At 33.8% G+C, this 6542-nt stretch overlaps 1 long non-coding RNA gene across 1 annotated transcript; it reads left to right on the top strand.

Moving 5' to 3' along the window:
* The first annotated feature begins 334 nt into the window (after positions 1-334).
* Positions 335-5792, top strand: LOC131478236 (uncharacterized). The gene is made up of 4 exons (XR_009244375.1): positions 335-395; positions 1288-1348; positions 1881-1916; positions 5725-5792. It is a non-coding gene; the product is annotated as an uncharacterized LOC131478236 (long non-coding RNA).
* The last annotated feature ends 750 nt before the right edge of the window (positions 5793-6542 follow it).

A 6542-nucleotide genomic window follows, 5' to 3' on the forward strand; every position in this document is an offset into this window, starting at 1 on the left:
GTTTATTGTGGCTTACTCCAGTGTAACAAATATAATGCTGCTTTATATAGGAGTCTGGATGAATATTTTATGTATTATATGTAAGAATATTTTAAGAGGTGTTGCTTTGAAATTTGAGTCTGTAATGTTAATTCTATATCAGAAATGCTTGCATATTAGTTTTCATGTTGTGTTTGCAGTGATAATTATGGATATTTTTATGGGAGGCTCCAGTTTTGATACAGTTAAAAGCATATAAGTCTTTTTTTATGACATGCCTTGAATATATTATGAATTTTCACTTTTGCTTTAAGGTGCCTGATGGTCGAGGAAAACTGCCAGCTAGATCAAAGGGCTGATGTGTCACTTGTTGATGAAGATTGGGACTATACAGCAACAGAAATCTTGATCTATAGGTATTAAATGCCTTTAGTCTTGTGGATGAAGCATATCTAAAGGTCATTTCCAGAAAATAATGTTAAAGGATCTAGAAACAAGTGGGACACTTTTGTCTCTCAGTTCAAGTTTCTTCATATTAAATCTAGTTTTTGCCTTGAATCCTTCTTCTGTTGGACTAAGGAGATAGTGGAAAGCTTAGAGACAAAGGGCAAGAATTGTCTGTATATTGAGAGTTTTGGCACTTCTTTTTATTTAGGTAGATTAAGGTTAATGTTTACCAAAAAAAAAAAAAAAACCTTGGAATGATGTATTTACTTGAAATGCAGAATTAGAGAGAGTGTGAGAAAAGGTGAAGAGATAACAGAGAATAAGGCAGACAGTGAAGCTTCCATCTGCTGATTCACTCTCTAAATGGCCATAACAATCGTGGCTGAGCCAGCTTGAATTCTGGAGCCAGTAGCTTTCACTTGTTTCCCACATGGTACAAGGGTGCCAAGCATCAGGCTCATCCTCCACATTCCACAAAACATTGTCTGGGTGTTGGAATTTATGTGAGCAGCTGAACTAGAACAGTTGCCAGTATGGAATTACTGTGATACAGGCAGTAGGTACAGCCCATTGTCTCATGGTGCTGCTCTATCTTACTAGTATTTTTAAGGTGATCAGAACTTTATGGGGGATTTCATTAATATCCTGTGATTATATGAAGATTATAGATATCTATATAAGGGTAAGTCTGTGAGCATTATTCATGTTAGTACAAACATACACTATACTACACTTAGTATAAATCTTGAGCTTTGTTTTAGGCTAGCATAAATAACAATTAATGTTAGTATTTTTTAAATGGGCATAAAGACAGTATTTTGATTACATTTAAATATTGGAGTAATTCTTTGTTCCTCACAGAAACAGAATCAATGATCTTGAAATAGAACTTCAAAGAACATTTCATTATTACCAGGAAGAGGTAGGTGTGTGCCTGTGTGTGTGTGTACACATGCATTTACTTGTTCCTGTGAATTTATGTTGGATAGAAAGGGAAAAGTGATTCCTTTACTAGTTTTTTATCTTTCTTCAGGTGTTACATGTGGTTTTCAGACACTTCCATATTTCAGTGATTCAAAGAATATGAGATATGAAATTTTAAGAGTCATCATGTCTGCTGTTTCTTTGGAAAAGTGGAATTACATTGCAGACATAAAAATAGATTTTAAATCACTGATAAGGTGTCACATTCAGCCAGGTCAGTTATCTGTTAATTGATAGTTCCTGTTGTGGCTGATCAGTGACCAGAGAAAATAAAGTAAAAATTTATTATATAAATTTTAGCTGTGTTTAAGTGTACTTACAATAGATGATGGAAATTTCCGTAAAAGTGTGTTTACTGACACAAAGTGTTCTTGGAGTGTTTCTTAGTTTGTGAGTTACTTCCTTTGTTATCAATAGATATGCTTTTTTTTTTTTTTAAGAAAACTAATGTTTCAATGACATTGTTTTAGATTGTTTCTGTTCAGAAAGAAACCCACGATAATTGGGTAAGTTTCAAATGCCCTTTTAATCTTTTCTTCAAATCAAATTGTGTATTTCATTCACAGAGTTAACATTGGGGAGTTAAGTTTATGAAACGTGTGTAAAAGATTTGGCCAGTTTTATTTGCATCAATAATGGAATTATGTTTACTGTGAGCTTTAAATTCTAAGTTGTATCCTGGTTGTTTTCACAGCCTGGTTTTAGTATTTTTCTTCTTCCAAAGTAGAGGAATTTGGTGCATGTGCTCATGTTTATGTATTTACATTTTGGGACACTGGATTGCCCCTTGTTATCTAGAAGAGCCTGAAAGGTCTCTGGATCATTTTACTCATTTGTCAAACAGATGGGATTAGAAAAAGAGCTAGCTAAAGCCCTTTCTAGTTGTAACATTGAGGGTTCTCTTAAGTGATTCTGAGTGTTGGTACAAATTAAGAAAAGGGTCATCTGGGGAACTAGTTGTGCTGCATGATGAGGAAGTGAAGTGGCTGTAGACTTTGAACAGTTAGAAGGAAGAGCAGAGCTAGAGCTGTTGACAGTAGCTGTCTACTGGGGAGTGCCTGTCACAGGGAGGTGGAGACAGCATTCAGGGATGTTTGTCAAGTGCTTGACACTGATAAGCATTAAGTCAATGTTAACTGGTATTACCATTGTTATTATAGTGAAGACTTGCAAGTCTGAGAGGAGCATAGAATGAGAGAGTGGTGTGTTGACTGTCAGGTCCCTCCCTTCTCTGACATTCTGTTTGTTTTGGTTTCCAGAGTTCAAGTGAAGAATCATTAGTGAATTAGGTAGCATCATTATAGATTCATTTTTCTTCACCATTTCTCAGCATTTTCTAAATACTTATACATGTTAATTTTTAAAGATAATTTTTTTAATTCCTGTTATACTCGGCAAAGTACTTGAAAGTATTTTGCATATATAGTTATGAAATCCATTTAATATCTGTAATTGGATTTTATAATTACAGATGTTATAGATGAGAAAACAGCCCAAGGACTTATGATGATTTAGATTCTTGTCTTGTACAGTTTCTGTTAGTTTGCATTTAATATTTATTTAGTACGTGTGACTTTGTGTTAAAACATTTAGAAAGTGTGTTCCCTACTTCTGGCCTAGAAAAGCAGTGGAGGTTGTCCCAGTGCCTTGGAACTCTGCACCTACATAGGGGACTGTGAGGAAGCTCCTAGCTGCTAGCTTCAGATCAGCTCAGCTCTGGACATTGTACCTCTTAGGGAGCAAAACCCTGGACTGAAGATCTTTTGTTCTCTGTTCATTTCTCTGTGTAAATCTGCCTTTCCTAGAACATTAAATAATGTGTGGATACTTTGAAAGTACCTACACATTTGATTAAGCTTGCTTTGTTTCCACTTTTTTACCTTTATAATTTCAACTGTTACTTTCTTCATTGACCACTGCTTTGTTCCATCCTGTTGGATTAACTTTATTTGCTTTAAACTTACATAGTAGTCTCTTTCATGTGCTGTGGTGAATACAGTGTTCTTTACTGAGGTCATTTTAAATGTATTATTCACATACACAAAATTAAGAAATTTCATATATTTCACATGCATGATTTTAAAATATGCTTTCTACATTATTCTTGTCTCCTCTCTCCTTCCTACTTTCTTATTTTTGCTTTAGTTTTAAAAATTATATACTTCCCATTTTCTTTACAATCATAAGCTTTACCTTTCCTTCGTTAATTGAATAATTCAGCCTATGATAATTAGACACTTAATGTTCTTTAGGAGAATTGACCACGGCTATACATGATAGTGAAATAACAAAATATCTCTATATTTGTTGCACTCTGTATGTTTTTATGCAAAATTAGGGAAAGAATCAATGTCTCTTGGTGACTGAAATAACAAGTATGCGTAATGGTCACCAATTCCATAATAGTTTTGTGAAAGACAAAGTTTAATGTGTGACTGCTGTTCCATTATATGTGTGCATGAAATGAGCCTAAAGACTTGAGAAATAATTCGGTGGAGAAAGACAAGGAGAAAGAAATGGAAAAAGAGAGGCAGGGAGAGAGAAATAGGCATGCAAAAGCGAAGTCATCATTTTGTTTAGATCTCTGAAAGCTAATCTACTTGTGCAATTTTCTGAGACTACTGATGCTCAGCTTGGAACTCAGTCCATGTCTTTCATGCAGGTGGCAAGGGATCCAGATGCTTAATCCATTGCCACTGCTTTCCAGTGTTTGTGTGTTTAAGAAGCCAGAACCAGTGGATGGAACCATAAACTGAACCCAAGTTCTCTAAAGTGGGACATGGCTGTCTTTAGTGGCAGCTTGCCTTCAAGGCCCAACAGCAGCCCTTACTGTGATCATTCTTTGTGTCTTTACCCTGAGATAGTTTCAAATTCCATGAATGAGCGAATGTCACTTTCTCGTCAGCTGACCTTTTAGAAGGCTTTGAAGATGTGAGTGCTCAGTGTTTGAACACAGTGTTTTGGAGTATAACATAGTGATTGGCTGAGATTTGTCTTACTCTTTGAGAATAAGCTGTATACTCAGAACTAGGTGTTCAGTTCATGTGGCAGTGAAGATGCTGCTTAGGATACCTGGTCCTCTGTTGGGCTGCCTGGCTGTGTGGCAGATGAGGAGTAAACAGGTGTATGGAAAAAGTTTTCATTGCCATTCAGATACAAGAATAAGAGAAGTCTTAACTATTGGCTGTGATTTTGTATGTATTTATTTTTGGCACCATGTCTTTGATATTAGTAGTCTATTGCCTATATAGTTTTCTGCCTTGTAATTAACAAGTAGCTATCTTACAGTATTATGCAAAACATTCAGAAATCATTGTTTCCATATTATTATTAGTTCAAAAATTTGGTGATTGTAATAACAGGATGATTGTGACATAGTTTTCGGAAAAAAAGTGATGACATCATTTTGTGTTGGGGAAGGATTTTTATATGTAATCTTTTTGGATGGAAAGTACTACAAATAATTTGTGAATGTTTTCTCTATTCTTTGGCCAAGTTCCTTTCTACCATTTGATGAATCATAAGTCAAATAATAAATTTGTTATTGTGTGTCCTTACATGTGTAAAAATTTGAATTGTGTGATTTTCAGTTGTATATTACAAAAGTATGTACTAAGTGATTTTACCAACCTTTATGTGACGAACTGCTGGATTTTGATGGTTTGGTTAGTCAGATTTTCTAGGTAAATACTGCATCTAACCTCCATATTCCCCAGAATGCATTTAACTTTTTCATGTTAATTTTTTGTGGTTATTGAATATGGTTGATATTTACCATGTTGTGTAATTTTTTTGTCAGTAACATACTAAATTTTATCTTTTGTGAAATAAATGGGTTAGTATTTACACAATAGTATGTACTTAATGGAAATGTGGCATGCTTTGATTATATTAACTGTTTAAAAAATAGCCTTTAGCCACAGGCTGTGACACTGTTTTAAACCTTTATGATTTCACAGAATTATAGGGAGTTTTTTCTAAAAATGATTGTCTTGAGGCAAATAAGCAAAGCTGCCATTGATAATGACTTTGGGTCTCTTATTTCCATTGCCATAGCTCATGGAATATTTCTTGATTAATCAAACATCCTTCATCTGACATGGGGAGCTTAACATTTATTTACAAGTGCACAATAGGCTTCAGCTTTATGTTCACATTATTCTCTAACTCATTTCCTGTTTCAATAAATCCTTAAAATGAAAATCTTTTATTTAGATAAGATTTTTAATAAAAATGATATGTGCATTGACTATGATATTTATACACTCTAAGATGCTGTTGCTCATTTTAATCTAAAGTTTGCATATCTTTAAGTTGGCAGCTTGTATTGCTCAAAGAAGCCTGAATGACTTGAAGCAAGAAAATAAAAGGAAAATGTAAGTATATCAGTGATAACACTTGAAAACTTTGGCTACTTTATTCTGCTTTATGAAATAGTTAATTTTTTTGTAAGCGTAAATAGGAAAGGGTATGGTGAATCTTGCATATTTCATTTTGAAGTATTTACTCATTTTGTGGCTGTTGTTTAGTTCTTGGGTCACTGGAATATTATTTGAAAGATTAAAGCTTTCCTACAAAATTTTAAAGTTTTCCATCTTTGATATGTATATGAACGAAGTTAGGTAGCTAGTTCATTGTCATTATTTTGAAAGCACATCAAAAATATCCAAACCAAGTGGAAAAGGCAATTAAAATTTGTGCATTTTGAAAGTGAAATTCCAAAGATATTTCCATTATTCTCTAAGTGGTATAAAGAAAATGAAAAAAAATTCACAAATAACAAAAAATATGTTGATAGCTCCAATAAACAGAATGAAATAAAGCTTGGAAATTCTAGTCCTATATTGCACATTCAGTTTTTGTGATTACTAGATATTCTCAGTTTCTGATTGAATTTGTTCATTCATTTCTTGGGATATTATTTGATCCTAAACTATTTGGGGGGGAACTGTTGAAGTAATATTTACACTTTTAAGGTAGTGTTATTTCTATTATGTGAATATTCAGTATATTTTTGCTTTAAATATAGTTATACTGTCAGGGCAGGTCAGGGAAATAAAGAGGACATGCATGATTGCATTATTCTTTACATGCATCTCTGATTACACACACATCACTGATTGAACTTTCTT

Source organism: Ochotona princeps, chromosome 29 (assembly GCF_030435755.1).
Source record: "Ochotona princeps isolate mOchPri1 chromosome 29, mOchPri1.hap1, whole genome shotgun sequence".
Lineage (NCBI taxonomy): Eukaryota > Metazoa > Chordata > Mammalia > Lagomorpha > Ochotonidae > Ochotona > Ochotona princeps.